The sequence below is a fragment of the Budorcas taxicolor genome, chromosome 18 (genome assembly GCF_023091745.1).
Source record: "Budorcas taxicolor isolate Tak-1 chromosome 18, Takin1.1, whole genome shotgun sequence".
Classification (NCBI taxonomy): Eukaryota; Metazoa; Chordata; class Mammalia; order Artiodactyla; family Bovidae; genus Budorcas; species Budorcas taxicolor.
Genome location: NC_068927.1, coordinates 59902721 through 59921009, shown reverse-complemented (window position 1 = coordinate 59921009; position 18289 = coordinate 59902721). Strand labels below are relative to the sequence as shown.

Sequence of the window (18289 nt, the reverse complement as noted above, 5' to 3'; positions counted from 1 at the left end):
TACTAGATTAGTAATGGCTCCAGAAGATGAGTAAAAACAAAATCTTATGGCAAACTTCTAAAAATAACTGATTCTGTACCCACTCTTACCCTGTACTTTTGATTTGGTAGTTCTTGGAAGACAGCTAGGTATCTTTTTAAAAAATACTCCTTAAACATTCAGAAAGAGACAGTCGGGAACAGATTTGTGCAATATATATATATATATATATATATATATATATATTTTTTTTTTTTTTTTTTTTTTTTCCCTTTTCCTCTTAATATTTATTTGGCTGAGCTGGGTCTTGGTTGTGGCATGCGGGATTTTATTTGTAGCATGTGGGATCTAGTTGCCTGACCAGGGATCACACCTGGGTCCCCTGCATTGGGAGTGCAGAATTTTAGCCACTGGACCACCAGGGAAGTCCCAAAATATTTTTCTAGGCATGCTGATGTCCTCTCTCCTTAGAAGAAAAAAGGGCTAGTGGTGTACTCTAGAAAATCTACAGCCCATTAATGTTCCACTCTTCTAAGCACAAAACTCTCTTTTTGACCTGAATATTATTTCCATTTTGGAGTAAGCTAGAGAGCCCCAGAATGTGGAGAACAAGGTGAAAAAAGTGAAAAAAGTGAATGCGTCGGGACGTATCAAAGGCATGAACACCAGGAAGACCTCAGAAGGGCAGAGAGGAAGTCACACCGTTAATAATGTTGGGGAAACTTTCCAGAAGTGGAAAAGTTCTATGGGAAAACAAATGTTTATTTCCTGTGAGCTCTCAAAGGAAAAATTTTTTTCCTTCCACTCAGTTCACCCTTCCAGTATCCAGCGGTAGTCCTCTTGGGCAAAGACCAAGGCAAAATGTTAATCATGGCCTATGACAGACTTGTGTACTTTGATCTTGTGGGGTTCTGGGAGGGCTGGTTATAAGGGGTCCTCTTTCTTCTTTGGTTTCTTTCTTTCTTTATGACTGCACTTGGTCTTCATTTCCACACAAGGGCTTTTCTCTAGTTGTGGTGGGCGGGGGCTACTCTTCCTTGTGGTGTGCAGCCTTGTCATTGCAGTAGCTTCTCTAGTTATGGAGCACAGGCTCTAGGGCACACAGGCTCAGTATTTGCAGCTCCTGGCCTCTAGAACGTGGGCTCAGTAGTTGTTGGGCTTATTTGCTCCATGGCATGTGGAATCTTAGTTCCCGGACCAGGGATTGAACCCATGTCCCCTACATTGCAAGGTGGATTCTTAACTGCTGGACCACCAGGGAAATCCCAGAGCTAGTGTCTTTATCCTTGTTGTTTAGTTGCTCAGTCGTGTCCGACTCTTCACGACCCCAAGGACTGCAGCACGCCAGGCTACCCTTTCTTCATTAACTCTTAGAGTTTGCTCAGACTCATGTCCATTGAGTTGATGATGCCATCAACCATCTCCTCCAATATCTTTCTCAGCATCAGGATCTTTTCCAGTGAGTTGGCTGTTCCCATCAGGTGGCTTAGCATTGGAGCTTCAGCTTCAACATCAGTCCTTCCAATAAATATTCAGGGTTGATTTCCTTTAGGATTGACTGATTTGATCTTCTTGCTGTAAAAGGGACTCTCAAGAGTCTTTTCCAGCACCACAGTTTGAAAGTATGAAAAGACAAAAAGTGTCGTTATAGTCTTCACCAAACTCTTTGTATCCTTATTTAACTGCTGCCTGGATGTATTCTCTATTATTAAAAGGAGGGAAATGGAAGTCTCCAGATATTATTCTAGAATTGTTTTCTATTTCTTCCTTAAATTCTGTCAATGTTTGCTTCATAGATTTTGGGTTCTCTTGTTTAGGTGCATATTTTCATAAGTGTTGTAATTCCTTGATGAGTTATTACCCTTTTTTAAACATATAATGGCCTTCTTTGTCCAGTAAAAAAAATTTGACTTAGTGTCTATTTTGTCTGATATTAGCCTAGCACTCCAGGTCTCTCAGGTTACTGTTTTTGCGTGGAACTTGTATTAGCTTGCTTGAACTGCCCTAACAAAGTACCATAGCTTGGGTAGCTTAAACACCAGGAGTTTATTTACGGCTGTTTCATCTCCATAGGAAATTTGTTCAGTGTAGCTTACCTTCATGAATTATCTCAGCTAGATCTTCTGGGTAACTTGCTGCAGCTCCTACATCAGCACTTGTGGCTTCATCTTGCACTTCTGTGTCCTAGAGAAGGCTTCTTTCTTTAAACCTCAAGAGGCAACCTCAGCTAGCTTCAGACTTTTCTTCTACAGCATCCACTCTTCTTTCAGCCTTCTGAGAAGCGAGTCGGGGCCTTTGCTCTGGACTCAGCTTTGGCCTAAGGGAATGTTGTGGCTGGTTTGTTCTCTCCAGACCATTAAAACTTTCTCCACGTCGGCAACTTGACTTTTTCATTTCCTTATCATTTGTGTGTTCACTGCAGTAGCACTTATAATTTCCTTCAAGAACTAGTCCTCTGAGTTCACAACTTGGCTGTCTGGTGTGAGAGGCCTAGCTTTTAGCCTGTCTCAGCTTTCAACATGCCTTCGTCACTGACTGTAATCATTTCTAGCTTTTGTTTTAAACGTAGAGATGTCTGTCTCTTCCTTTGGCTTGGAAGCTTATGGCCATTGTAGGGTTATTCAGTTCAGTTTAGTCGCTCAGTCGTGTCCGACTCTCTGCGACTCCATGAATCCAGCACGCCGGGCCTCCTTGTCCATCACCAACTCTCAGAGTTCACTCAGACTCACGTCCATCGAGTCAGTGATGCCATCCAGCCATCTCATCCTCTGTCATCCCCTTCTCCTCTTGCCCCCAATCCCTCCCAGCATCAGAGTCTTTTCCAATGACTCAACTCTTCTCATGAGGTGGCCAAAGTACTGGAGTTTCAGCTTTAGCATCATTCCTTCCAAAGAAATCCCAGGGCTGATCTCCTTCAGAATGGACTGGTTGGATCTCCTTGCAGTCCAAGGGACTCTCAAGAGTCTTCTCCAACACCACAGTTCAAAAGCATCAGTTCTTCGGCACTCAGCCTTCTTCACAGTCCGACTCTCACATCCATACATGACTACTGGAAAAACCATAGTCTTGACTAGACGGACCTTAGTCGGCAAAGTAATGTCTCTGCTTTTGAATATACTATCTAGGTTGGTCATAACTTTTCTTCCAAGGAGTAAGTGTCTTTTAATTTCATGGCTGCAGTCACCATCTGCAGTGATTTTGGAGCCCAAAAAAATAAAGTCTGACACCGTTTCCACTGTTTCCCCATCTATTTCCCATGAAGTGATGGGACCGGATGCCATGATCTTCGTTTTCTGAATGTTGAGCTATAAGCCAACTTTTTCACTCTGCTCTTTCACTTTCATCAAGAGGCTTTTTAGTTCCTCTTCACTTTCTGCCATAAGGCTGGTGTCATCTGCATATCTGAGGTTATTGATATTTCTCCCAGCAATCTTGATTCCAGCTTGTGTTTCTTCCAGTCCAGAGTTTCTCATGATGTACTCTGCATATAAGTTAAATAAGCAGGGTGACAATATACACCCTTGACGTACTCCTTTTCCTATTTGGAACCAGTCTGTTGTTCCATGTCCAGTTCTAACTGTTGCTTCCTGACCTGATAACAGATTTCTCAAGAGGTAGGTCAGGTGGTCTGGTATTCCCATCTCTTTCAGAATTTTCCACAGTTTCTTGTGATCCACACAGTCAAAGGCTTTGGCATAGTCAATAAAGCAGAAATAGATGTTTTTCTGGAACTCTCTTGCTTTTTCCATGATCCAGCAGATGTTGGCAATTTGATCTCTGGTTCCTCTGCCTTTTCGAAAACCAGCTTGAACATCAGGAAGTTCACGGTTCATGTATTGCTGAAGCCTGGCTTGGAGAATGTTCAGCATTACTTTACTAGCATGTGAGATGAGTGCAATGGTGCGGTAGTTTGAGCATTCTTTGGCATTGCCTTTCTTTGGGACTGGAATGAAAACTGACCTTTTCCAGTCCTGTGGCCACTGCTGAGTTTTCCAAATTTGCTGGCATATTGAGTGCAGCACTTTCACAGCATCATCTTTCAGGATTTAAAATAGTTCAACTGGAATTCCATCACCTCCACTAGCTTTGTTCGTAGTGATGCTTTCTAAGGCCCACTTGACTTCTCATTCCAGGATGTCTGGCTCTAGATGAGTGATCACACCATCGTGATTATCCGGGTCATGAAGATCTTTTTTGTACAGTTCCTCTGTGTATTCTTGCCACCTCTTCTTAATATCTTCTGCTTCTGTTAGGTCCATACCATTTCTGTCCTTTATTGAGCCCATCTTTGCATGAAATGTTCCCTTGGTATCTCTCATCTTCTTGAAGAGATCTCTAGTCTTTCCCATTCTGTTGTTTTCCTCTATTTCTTTGCATTGATCACTGAAGAAGGCTTTCTTATCTCTTCTTGCTATTCTTTGGAACTCTGCATTCAGATGCTTATATCTTACCTTTTCTCCTTTGCTTTTTGCTTCTTTTCTTTTCACAGCTATTTGTAAGGCCTCCCAGACAGCCATTTTGCTTTTTTGCATTTCTTTTGCATGGGGATGATCTTGATCCCTGTCTCCTGTACAAGGTCACGAACCTCATTCCATAGTTCATCAGGCACTCTATCAGATCTAGTCCCTTAAATCTATTTCTCGCTTTCACTGTATAATCATAAGGGATTTGTTTTAGGTCATACCTGAATGTTCTAGCGGTTTTCCCTACTTTCTTCAATGTAAGTCTGAATTTGGTAATAAGGAGTTCATGATCTGAGCCACAGGCAGTGCCTGGTCTTGGTTTTGTTGACTGTATAGAGCTTCTCCATCTCTGGCTGCAAAGAATATAATCAATCTGATTCGGTGTTGACCATCTGGTGATGTCCATGTGTAGGGTCTTCTCTTTTGTTGTTGGAAGAGGGTGTTTGCTATAACCAGTGCATTGTCTTGGCAAAACTCTATTAGTCTTTGCCCTGCTTCATTCTGCATTCCAAGGCCAAATTTGCCTGTTACTCCAGGTGTTTCTTGACTTCCTACTTTTGCATTCCAGTCCCCTATAATGAAAAGGACATCTTTTTTGGGTGTTAGTTCTAAAGGTCTTGTAGGTCTTCATAGAACCATTCAACTTCAGCTTCTTCAGCATTACTGGTTGGGGCATAGACTTGGATTACTGTGATATTGAATGGTTTGCCTTGGAAAAGAACAGAGATCATTCTGTCGTTTTTGAGACTGCATCCAAGTAGTGCATTTCGGACTCTTTTGTTGACTGTGATGGCTACTCCATTTCTTCTGAGGTTTTCTTGCCCGCAATAGTAGATATAATGGTCATCTGAGTTAAATTCACCCATTCCAGTCCATTTTAGTTCGTTGATTCCTAGAATGTCGACGTTCACTCTTGCCATCTCTTGTTTGACCACTTCCAATTTGCCTTGATTCATGGACCTGACATTCCAGGTTCCTATGCAATATTGCTCTTTACAGCATCGGATCTTGCTTCTGTCACCAGTCACATCCACAGCTGGGTATTGTTTTTGCTTTGGCTCCATCCCTTCATTCTTTCTGGAGTTATTTCTCCACTGATCTCCAGTAGCATATTGGGCACCTACTGATCTGGGGTGTTCCTCTTTCAGTATCCTATCATTTTGCCTTTTCATACTGTTCATGGGGTTCTCAAGGCAAGAATACTGAAGTGGCTTGCCATTCCCTTCTCCAGTGGACCACAATCTGTCAGACCTCTCCACCATGACCCGCCCATCTTGGGTTGTCCCGCGGGCATGGCTTAGTTTCATTGAGCTAGACAAGGCTGTGGTCCTAGTGTGATTAGATTGACTAGTTTTCTATGAGTGTTGTTTCAGTGTGTCTGCCCTCTGATGCCCTCTTGCAACACCTACCATCTTACTTGGGTTTCTCTTACCTTGGGCGTGGGGTATCTCTTCACGGCTGCTCCAGCAAAGCGCAGCCGCTGCTCTTTACCTTTGGATGAGGGGTCTCTCCACACCACCACCCTTCCTGACCTTCAACGTGGGATAGCTCCTCTAGGCCCTCCTGCGCCCATGCAGCCACCACTCCTTGGACGTTGGGTTGCTCCTCCTGGCTGCCACCCCTGGCCTCGGGTGTGGAGTGGCTCTTCCCAGCAGCCGCCACTGGGCTCGGGCACAGGGTGGCTCCTCTCGTCCGCTGCCTCTGACCTCCGACACAGGGTGGCTCCTCTCGGCCACTGCCTCTGACCTCAGACGTGGGGTAGCTCCTCCCGGCCGCCCCCTCTTACCTCGGACATGGGGTAGTTCCTCTCACCCGTGCTTAGTGTGCCGGTCGGGGCAACCACCTGCCCTTCGTTCGCCAGTTACGGCAGCTGCACATAAGACCAGATCTATTCATTTGCGTCATTTGATTAAGTTTAATTATCTACAGTATACTATGTATCAGGATGAGGCTTAACTCACCCCTACTACAGCAATGTGAAAGTGAAAGAGGAGAGTGAAAGAGTTGGCTTAAATCTCAACATTCAGAAAACAAAGATCATGGCATCAGGTCCCATCACTTCGTGGCAAATAGATGGGGAAACAGTGGAAACAGTGTCAAACTTTATTTTGGGGGGCTCCAAAATCACTGCAGATGGTGATTGCAGCCATGAAATTAAAAGATGCTTAACTCCTTGGAAGAAAAGTTATGACCAACCTAGATAGCATATTCAAAAGCAGAGACATTACTTTGCCAACAAAGGTCCATCTAGTCAAGGCTATGGTTTTTCCAGTGGTTGTGTATGGATGTGAGAGTTGGACTGTGAAGAAAGCTGAGGGCCGAAGAACTGATGCTTTTGAACTGTGGTGTTGGAGAAGACTCTTGAGAGTCCCTTGGACTGCAAGGAGATCCAACCAGTCCATTCTGAAGGAGATCAGCCCTGGGATTTCTTTGGAGGGAATGATGCTAAAGCTGAAACTCCAGTACTTTGGCCACCTCATGCGAAGAGTTGACTCACTGGAAAAGACTGATGCTGGGAGGGATTGGGGGCAAGAGGAGAAGGGGATGACTGAGGATGAGATGGCTGGATGGCATCACGGACTCGATGGACGTGAGTCTGAGTGAACTCCGGGAGTTGGTGATGGACAGGGAGGCCTGGTGTGCTGTGATTCATGGGGTCGCAAAGAGTCGTACACGACTGAGTGACTGAACTGAACTGAACTGAACAGCAATGTAGGGGGTTTCTGTAGTGGTTCAGACAATAAAGAATCTGTATGCAATGCAGGAGACCTGTGTTTGATCCCTGGGTCAGGAAGATCCCATGGAGAATGGAATGGCAACCCACTCTAGTATTCTTGGAGAATTTCATGTACAGAGGAGACTGATGGGCTACAGTCCATAGGGTCACAAAGAATTTGACATGACTGAGCGACTGACACTTTCACATTTCATAGCAATGTAGGTTCCACATTCAACCAGCTGAAAAGCCCAATACGCATTAGCATGGATTTTATTTTTTAATTAAAAATCTTTTAAAGGGTGACTTTTTTATAAAAGGTAATTCTCTATGGATTTTATATATTCTAAATGGCCATTCACAAGTATAATTAACACATTGTGACTTTTTTTTAGTCATGCCCTGAAGCTTGCAGGATCTTAGTTCCCCAACCAGGGATCAAACCTGCTGCCTGGCAGTGGAAGCATGGAGTCTGAACTACTGGATCACCAGGGCAGTTCCACTGGCATGTCCATTAAAAAGAACAGATTTCCCCCTAAGTTTCTGCATTAACGTTCTCAAGTGATAAATGAATAGACAATGGATTATTGTGCAAAAACTAACAATTTACATAATTCTGACTAAAAGTGACAGCTTTTGTATTCATTATCCACACAAAGGAGAGCCTGGGTGTCCTGGAGTCAAGGCTCATGAGCAGAAAGCGGCTGACAGTTGGAAAACACACAGAAATTAGGGCAGAAGTTTTCAGGAACAACCAAGTGGGATTATAAAAAACAAAATAAGGAATGTGAAAGACGGAGGAAAGGGTGTAAAAAGATACAAAGGTGCTCACAAGAACAAGGATGTTCTGGGTACCACTGGACTCAGCAGAGGATCTGGGAGACACTTTCTTCCTGGGAATGTTTTGGACTCATCATGTCTATGTAGGATGACAACGATGAATCCACTGGTCCAGATTGGGAGAACAAAAAATATAACTTCAGGGACTACTATCAGTGCCGCACACACTGAGCTTGTTTCTTTCTCATGATAAGTAATAAAACACTACCCTATGAGGTTCATGACATTGTACAGTAGACAGGGATCAAGACCATCCCCATGGAAAAGAAATGCAAAAAAGCAAAATGGCTGTCTGGGAGGCCTTACAAATAGCTGTGAAAAGAAGAGACGCGAAAAGCAAAGAGAAAAGGAAAGATATAAGCATCTGAATGCATAGTTCCAAAGAATAGCAAGAAGAGATAAGAAAGCCTTCTTCAGTGATCAATGCAAAGAAATCGAGGAAAACAACAGAATGGGAAAGACTAGAGATCTCTTCAAGAAGATGAGAGATACCAAGGGAATATTTCATGCAAAGATGGGCTCAATAAAGGACAGAAATGGTATGGACCTAACAGAAGCACAAGATATTAAGAAGAAGTGGCAAGAATACATGGAAGAACTGTACAAAAAAGATCTTCATGACCCGGATAATCACGATGGTGTGATCACTCATCTAGAGCCAGACATCCTGGAATGAGAAGTCAAGTGGGCCTTAGAAAGCATCACTACGAACAAAGCTAGTGGAGGTGATGGAATTCCAGTTGAGCTATTTCAAATCCTGAAAGATGATGTTGTGAAAGTGCTGCTCTCAATATGCCAGCAAGTTTGGAAAACTCAGCAGTGGCCACAGGACTGGAAAAGGTCAGTTTTCATTCCAATCCCAAAGAAAGGCAATGCCAAAGAATGCTCAAACTACTGCACCATTGCACTCATCTCACATGCTAGTAAAGTAATGCTGAACATTCTCCAAGCCAGGCTTCAGCAATACATGAACCGTGAACTTCCTGATGTTCAAGCTGGTTTTCGAAAAGGCAGAGGAACCAGAGATCAAATTGCCAACATCCGCTGGATCATGGAAAAAGCAAGAGAGTTCCAGAAAAACATCTATTTCTGCTTTATTGACTATGCCAAAGCCTTTGACTGTGTGGATCACAAGAAACTGTGGAAAATTCTTCAAGAGATGGGAATACCAGACCACCTGACCTACCTCTTGAGAAATCTGCAGGTCAGGAAGCAACAGTTAGAACTGGACATGGAACAACAGACTGGTTCCAAATAGGAAAAGGAGTATATCAAGGCTGCATATTGTCACCCTGCTTATTTAATTTCTATGCAGAGTACATCATGAGAAACTCTGGACTGGAAGAAACACAAGCTGGAATCAAGATTGTCAGGAGAAATATCAATAACCTCAGATATGCAGATGACACCACCCTTATGGCAGAAAGTGAAGAGGAACTAAAAAGCCTCTTGATGAAAGTGAAAGAGCAGAGTGAAAAAGTTGGCTTAAAGCTCAACATTCAGAAAACGAAGATCATGGCATCCGGTCCCATCACTTCATGGGAAACAGATGGGGAAACAGTGGAAACGGTTTCAGACTTTATTTTTTTGGGCTCCAAAATCACGGCAGATGGTGACTGCAGCCATGAAATTAAAAAGACACTTACTCCTTGGAAGAAAAGTTATGACCAACCTAGATAGTATATTCAAAAGCAGAGACATTACTTTGCCGACTAAGGTCCGTCTAGTCAAGACTATGGTTTTTCCAGTAGTCATGTATGGATGTGAGAGTCGGACTGTGAAGAAGGCTGAGTGCCGAAGAATTGATGCTTTTGAACTGTGGTGTTGGAGAAGACTCTTGAGAGTCCCTTGGACTGCAAGGAGATCCAACCAGTCCATTCTGAAGGAGATCAGCCCTGGGATTTCTTTGGAAGGAATGATGCTAAAGCTGAAACTCCAGTACTTTGGCCACCTCATGAGAAGTGTTGAGTCATTGGAAAAGACTGTGATGCTGGGAGGGATTGGGGGCAGGAGGAGAAGGGGACGACCGAGGATGAGATGGCTGGATGGCATCACTGACTCAATTAATGTGAGTCTGATTGAACTCTGGGAGTTGGTGATGGACAGGGAGGCCTGGTGTGCTGCGATTCATGGGGTCGCAAAGAGTCGGACACAATTGAGTGACTGAACTGAACTGATGTCTCTGTGATGTTTGTCATGCTCCATTCACTTAACATATATAATGTATACATGGGAAAAATTAAATTTACAAATGTGTATTGGGTCCAGAAGAGGAAAACGCAAAAGCCAACATTTTGGGGGGCTTTGACTTTAAGATCCTTCCAACAGGAGTTCACTGGGCTGATGTTAATGGCTTGGAAGACACTCAAGAAACAGACGGTGCTGATAGACATAACCCTGCCCACTGTATGAACATACAGAAGAAGCTTTCTTGAAAAATCACTGAAAACATGTTTCAACCCAAAAGCTGCTAGACATGTTGGAGAAAAGAAAAGCCTCAGGGACTTCCCTGTGGTCCCCTGGTTAAGACTTTGCCTTCTAGTGCAGGGGGTGCATATTCAATCCCTGGATGGGGAACTAATCCCACATGCCTCTAGGCCAAAAAAAACAAAACATAAAACAGAAGCTATGTTATATCAAATTCCATAAAGACTTTAAAAATGGTCTACATCCAAAAAAATCTTTTAAAAATAGTCTCTATCACTACCCATATCACATAACAAATGAATTCTGCATGGATTGCTCATCACAGTGTTTGTTTTTAGAAAAACAAACAATATTTTCATGATCTTGCATAAGATATATCCTAAACAGCTCCAGAAATATTTAACCAATAGAGGTGAAATGACTATAGCTAATGTGAATAAAAACTGATTTTTATCAAAACACATACACTGAGATACGACTTGTAACCAGAACAAAGAAGTTTGCAAACGACACAACGAAATATGCAATGGGCGAATCTTTCCTACAGAAGTTTTGAAAACCAGATTAGTCATTGCATAATACCTGTGTAAAATAATTTAATGTCTTTAGTCATCAAAAATTAAAATATAACCACCACCTATCTATTGTCAAACACCAGTGAGAAATCAAAAATTGAAATGACAGAGATAACAAGTTTTGGCTAAGATATGGTCTACCAAGAATCTCATGCAGTAGTGGCAGTTGTTAAAGCTGGTACCAAAATATCAGAAAATTGTGGTACCTATTTCAGCAGACCAGATATAATCCTATATGCCAATAATTCCACTCCCATGAATATACTCAGAAACTTGTACATGTATCACAGATTGGTTATAGGACTTATATGCCAGAATTATGAATTACTCATTCCTCATAATAGTCCCAGACTTAAAACTACCCACTTGCCCATTAACAGTAGAATGAATCAATTAATTTACTCATATTCACAATGGTATCCTAAACAGCAGTGTGAATGAATGCTAGCAGTAGGATGCAATGATACAGATAAATTCACAAAATTATCCAGAATGGAAACAAAGTCAATATGAAAGAGTTCCTGTAGTATAATTCCAATTAAGTAAACTATCAAATGAGCAAAAGTGATCTGATCTTTTAACCATTAGAATAAATCAAATCTATATCCCAACAATTACATTTCTACCAATATACATGACAGAATTACGTTCTTGGAGACAGTTACTTAAGGAGGCACAGGAAAGGTTTTGGAAAGCTGAACATTCTGTTTCTTAATCTAGATGTTGCCTATGGAAGTTTAGGTGTTGAAGAATTTCACTGAACTGTGCAATTATAATTTCATGTATATATCTTGAGTTTTTAAAAAATTCTTATCATGCACACAAAAAACTTGGAAGTTGCCGGGAAAAACTTGTCCTGTGAATGTGTTTGATCTGCTGATTGTGCCTGTGCAGGATGAAGCTTACAGATCTGCAACCCAGATGTTGAGACATCAGACAATAATATCCCTGCTCCATGTAGTGAGTCACTGACTTTGTTAATGAAATTCAGCAGAGCAGTATCCCAATTTTTTGTTCTTTGTGATGGTTTTGTCACTCTATTTGGCAATCATATACACAGCAAGAAAATGACATTTACCAGCATATACAGTGTCCAGCAGAGCAAAGTGAGATCTTTACTTCAAGTTCCACCCACCTGGATTTCCTAGGGCTGAGCCATGACGACTGGAGACACTTAAGGGGCAGATGGTGCCCATGGACATGCTCTGTCAGCTCTGTGAGGAGAGAAAACAAAATCTGGATGGATAAACCACAGAAGGCATGCTTCAACTAGAGGCTGCCCTTGTCTCTGGGACACCTTCAAAGGGAATGACCAAGAAGTGACTGTAGTCGGGTGTTTCAGAATCGAATCTGTGGGTCTCAACCTGCTTTCGCTGTATAAAGGAAGAGGTAAAGGTAAAGAAGAGAGAAAATGCCCAGGATTCCAACAATAGTCTGAGATAAATAGACCTTTCTTAATTGCCAAAAATCTGGAGGCCATTCCACTAGTTCCCAGTGGCTGACATTTGTCTTCAGAGCAGCATATCCTCTGTGGGAATGTGTGGTATGGGCTATATTTATCATATTGACTGATAGCCAATATACTCTCTGAGAAATATTTACTTTAAGTTTGGTTTTGTAAAGAGGCTTCCCAGTGTGAATATATTTATACAGCTTACTTAGTTAGCACTTACATGAAATTATTGCTATTCTGCCATATATTTGGTTGTGGTTTTTTAGTTGCTAAGTCATGTCTGGCTCTTTGCTACCCTCATGGACTGTAGCCCATCAAGCTTTTCTGTCCTTGGGACTCTCCAGACAAGAATACTGGAGTAAGTTGCCATTTCCTTCTCTAGGGGATCTTCTAGACCCAAGGATCAAACCCCTGTCTCCTGTGTTGGCAGGCGTGTTCTTTACCACCAGGGAAGCCCCGTATATAGGGTACTGTCTTTGATTTTCATAATTGCATGAGATAGGTACTGGAATTATTTTAATTAAAAAGATAAGGAAACCTAAGTTACATAGAGGTTAAACAGTTTGTCTAAACTCACCCCAACACTGGTTTGGGTCTAATGGTTTAAATATGGCTAGGCTGGTTGCTAAGACTATGCCCCCACCAGTGTGATACACTAACTGAACACATCAGCTGGTTATCTAGTAATATAGACCTATATTTTAGTTTTGTAGTTATACTTTTATTTCATATCATTTTCATTTTATTTTATAATTTTTGTTGTAAAAATTTTCCTTTTTATTTAGGGATTTATTCTATAGGTCATTATCAAATATGAATGACATTTTAGAGATAATAATAAAGTATAGATGCTGTAATTAGAGGCTAATTCTACAGAAACTTTCCCATGTACAAGTTGCATTGAATGAATATAAAATTTGTCCAGTATTAATTTGGCAGCAGAAGGACTCATTTGCTATCATCCCAGGGACCAAAACACAATGACATCTTCCACATTATCAGATAATACTACCTTGTTTCCTAAACTGTGATACATGAAATACTAATAGGTGATAAAACAAGGGAGGCTGGAAATGAAGTTCTTGATAATTTTAGTCTCAGTACTCAGTATTTATTAATACTTATATTAAATGAAACTATTAACCATAAGGCAAGATTTGTGAAAAATATTAAAGTACAAGAGACGTACACAGGAGTCTGGAGAATATGGAATCTTGCACATCATATATATTGAAATAATAAACTGAGTTGTGAGCTTAGATAGATGTTCAGTTCAGTTGAGTCGCTCAGTCATGTCCTACTCTTTGCGACCCCATGAATCGCAGCACGCCAGGCTTCCCTGTCCAGCACCACCTCCCGGAGTTCACTCAGACTCACGTCCATCGAGTCCGTGATGCCATCCAGCCATCTCATCCTGTCGTCCTCTTCTCCTCCTGCCCCCAATCCCTCCCAGCATCAGAGTCTTTTCCAATGAGTCAACTCTTCACATGAGCTGGCCATGGTACAGGAGCTTCAGCCTTAGCATCATTCCCTCCAAAGAAATCCAAGGGTTGATCTTCAGAATGGACTGGTTGGATCTCCTTGCAATCCAAGGGACTCTCAAGAGTCTTCTCCAACACCACAGTTCAAAAGCATCAATTCTTTGGCACTCAGCCTTCTTCACAGTCCAGCTCTCACATCCATACATGACCACAGGAAAAACCATAGCCTTGACTAGACGGACCTTAGTCAGCAAAGTAATGTCTCTGCTTTTGAGTATGCTATCTAGGTTGGTCATAACTTTTCTTCCAAGGAGTAAGTGTCTTTTAATTTCATGGCTGCAGTCACAATTTGCAGTGATTTTGGAGCTCGAAAAAGTAAAGTCTCACACTGTTTCCACTGTCTCCCCATCTATTTCCCATGAAGTGATGGGACCTGATGCCATGATCTTCGTTTTCTGAATGTTGATCTATAAGCCAACTTTTTCACTCTCCTCTTTCACTTTCATCAAGAGGCTTTTTAGTTCCTCTTCACTTTCTGCCATAAGGCTGGTGTCATCTGCATATCTGAGGTTATTGATATTCTCCCAGCAATCTTGATTCCAGCTTGTGTTTCTTCCAGTCCAGCGTTTCTCATGATGTACTCTGCATATAAGTTAAATAAGCAGGGTGACAATATACACCCTTGACGTACTCCTTTTCCTATTTGGAACCAGTCTGTTGTTCCATGTCCAGTTCTAACTGCTGCTTCCTGACCTGCATACAGATTGCTCAAGAGGCAGGTCAGGTGGTCTGGTATTCCCATCTCTTGAAGAATTTTCCACAGTTTCTTGTGATCCACACAGTCAACGGCTTTGGCATAGTCAATAAAGCAGAAATAGATGTTTTTCTGGAACTCTCTTCCTTTTTCCATGATCCAGCGGATGTTGGCAATTTGATCTCTGGTTCCTCTGTCTTTTCAAAAACCAGCTTGAACATCAGGAAGTTCACGGTTCATGTATTGCTGAAGCCTGGCTTGGAGAATGTTCAGCACTACTTTACTAGCATGTGAGATGAGTGCAATGGTGTGGTAGTTTGAGCATTTTTGGCATTGCCTTTCTTTGGGATTGGAATGAAAACTGACCTTTTCCAGTCCTGTGGCCACTGCTGAGTTTTCCAAATTTGCTGGCATATTGAGTGCAGCACTTTCACAGCATCATCTTTCAGGATTTGAAACAGCTCAACTGGAATTCCATCACCTCCACTAGCTTTGTTCGTAGTGATGCTTTCTAAGGCCCACTTGACTTCACATTCCAGGATGTCTGCCTCTAGATTAGTGATCACATCATCGTGATTGGGTCGTGAAGATCTTTTTTGTACAGTTCTTCCATGTATTCTTGCCACCTGTTCTTAATATCTTGTGCTTCTGTTAGGTCCACACCATTTCTGTCCTTTATCGAGCCCATCTTTGCATGAAATGTTCCCTTGGTATCTCTAATTTTCTTAAAGGGAACTCTAGTCTTTCCCATTCTGTTGTTTTCCTCTATTTCTTTGCATTGATCGCTGAAAAAGGCTTTCCTATCTCTTCTTGCTATTCTTTGGAACTCTGCATTCAGATGCTTATATCTTTCCTTTTCCCCTTTGCTTTTTGCCTCTCTTTTCACAGCTATTTGTAAGGCCTCCCCAGACAGTCATTTTGCTTTTTTGCATTTCTTTTCCATGGGGATGGTCTTGATCCCTGTCTCCTGTACAATAGCACGAACCTCATTCCATAGTTCATCAGGCACTCTATCTATCCGATCAAGGCCCTTAAATCTATTTCTCACTTTCACTGTATAATCATAAGGGATTTGATTTAGGTCATACCTGAGTGGTCTAGCAGTTTTCCCTATTTTCTTCAATTTGAGCCTGAATTTGGTAATAAGCAGTTCATGATCTGAGCCACAGTCAGCTCCTGGTCTTGGTTTTGTTGACTGTATAGAGCTTCTCCATCTCTGGCTGCAAAGAATATAATCAATCTGATTCAGTGTTGACCATCTGGTGATGTCCATGTGTAGAGTCTTCTCTTGTGTTGTTGGAAGAGGGTGTTTGCTATGACCAGTGCATTGTCTTGGCGAAACTCTATTAGTCTTTGCCCTGCTTCATTCCACATTCCAAGGCCAAATTTGCCTGTTACTCCAGGTGTTTCTTGACTTCCTACTTTTGCATTCCAGTCCCCTATAATGAAAAGGACATCTTTTTGGGGTGTTAGTTCTAAAAGGTCTTGTAAGTCTTCATAAAACCGTTCAACTTCAGTTTCTTCAGCATTACTGGTTGGGGCATAGACTTGGATAACTGTGATATTGAATGGTTTGCCTTGGAGACAAACAGAGATCATTCTGTCGTTTTTGAGATTGCATCCAAGTAGTGTATTTCGGACTCTTTTGTTGACTATGATGGCTACTCCATTTGTTCTGAGGGATTCCTGCCTGCAGTAGTAGATATAATGGTCATCTGAGTTAAATTCACTCATTCCAGTCCATTTTAGTTTGCTGATTCCTAGAATGTTGACGTTCACTCTTGCCATCTCTTGTTTGACCACTTCCAATTTGCCTTGATTCATGGACCTGACATTCCAGGTTCCTATGCAATATTGCTCTTTACAGCATCGGATCTTGCTTCTGTCACCAGTCACATCCACAGCTGGGTCTTGTTTTTGCTTTGGCTCCATCCCTTCATTCTTTCTGGAGTTACTTCTCCACTGATCTCCAGTAGCATATTGGGCACCTAATGACCTAGGGAGTCTCTCTTTCGGTAATCTATCATTTTGCCTTTTCATACTGTTCATGGGCAAGAATGCTGAAGTGGCTTGCCATTCCCTTCTCCAGTGGAGCATGCTCTATCAGACCTCTCCACCATGACCCACCGGTCTTGGGTTGCCCTGCAGGCATGGCTTGGTTTCATTGAGTTAGACAAGGCTGTGATCTTAGTGTGATTAGATTGGCTAGTTTCCTGTGAGTATGGTTTGAGTGTGTCTGCCCTCTGATGCCCTCTTGCAACACCTACCATCTTACTTGGGTTTCTCTTACCTTGGGCGTGGGGTATCTCTTCACGGCTGCTTCAGCAAAGCACAGCAGCTGCTCCATACCTGGACGAGGGGTATCTCCATACCACCGCCGTTCCTGACCTTCAACGTGGGATAGCTCCTCTAGGCCCTCCTGTCCCTGCTCAGCCACCGCTTCTCGGGTTGCTCCTCTGGGCAGCCGGCCCTGGCCTCAGGCATGGGTGGCTCCTCCCAGCTGCCGCCCCTGGCTTCGGGCTCATGGTGGCTCCTCAGGGTCACCTCCCCTGGCCTTGGGCGCGAGGTGGCTTCTCCCGGCTGCCCCTGACCTCAGACGTGGGGTGTCTCCTCCCAGCTGCCATTACCTCGGATGCTGGGTAGCTCCTCCCGGCTGCCACCCTGACCTCCGATGCGAGGTGTCTCCTCCCGGCCGCCATTGACCTCGGACACGGGGTGGCTCCTCCCGACCGTTCCTGCACCTTCGCAGCCTGGCACTCTGAGCCGCCTTACTTCGGACGTGGGGTAGCTCTCGGCCACATTTAGTGCACTGGCCCGCCACTGCCTGTGCTTAGTGTGCCGGCCTGCTGCCGCCACCACCGCCGCCACCGGCTGCAGATAGATGTTAGAATACTGTTAAACTTTATGTATTTTTTTAGGTGAACATTTAAAATTTTTTATTTATTTTAATTGGAGACTAATTACTTTACAATATTGTAGTGGTTTTGCCATACACTGACAGGAATCAGCCACGGGTATACATGTGTTCCCCATCCTGAACCCCCCTTTCACGTCCCTCCCCATCCCATCCCTCAGGGTCATCCCAGTACACCAGCCCTGAGTACCCTGTCTCATGCATTGAACCTGGACTGGTGATCTGTTTCACATATGATAATATACATGTTTCAGTGCTATTCTCCCAAATCATCTCACCCTCACCTTCTCCCACAGAGTCCAAAAGTCTGTTCTTTACATTTGTGTCTCTTTTGCTGTCTTGCATATAGGGTCATCGTTACCATCTTTCTAAATTCCATATATATGTGTTAGTATACGGCATTGGTGTTTTTCTTTCTGACTTACTTCACTCTGTATAATAGGCTCCAGTTTCTTCCACCTCATTAGAACTGATTCAAATGAGAATACTGTTAAACTTTAGATAAAATAAGACAAGATATGTTAGGTCATGACAACTGTTTTCTGAAACCCATAATTATAAAGGGCTTTCCTAGTGGTTCAGTGGTAAAAAACCCACCTCCCATTGCAGGAGACAGGGGTTCCATCCCTTGTCCAGGAAGATCCCACATGCCATGGAGTAACTAAGCCGTGCACCACAACTACTGAG

General features: G+C 42.8%; 1 protein-coding gene across 1 annotated transcript in view; it reads right to left on the bottom strand.

Annotated features, from left to right (window-relative positions):
* The window catches only part of LOC128063521 (zinc finger protein 350), a 442658-nt gene that overhangs the window by 30407 nt on the left and 393962 nt on the right, over window positions 1–18289 (bottom strand). The window lies entirely within an intron of this gene.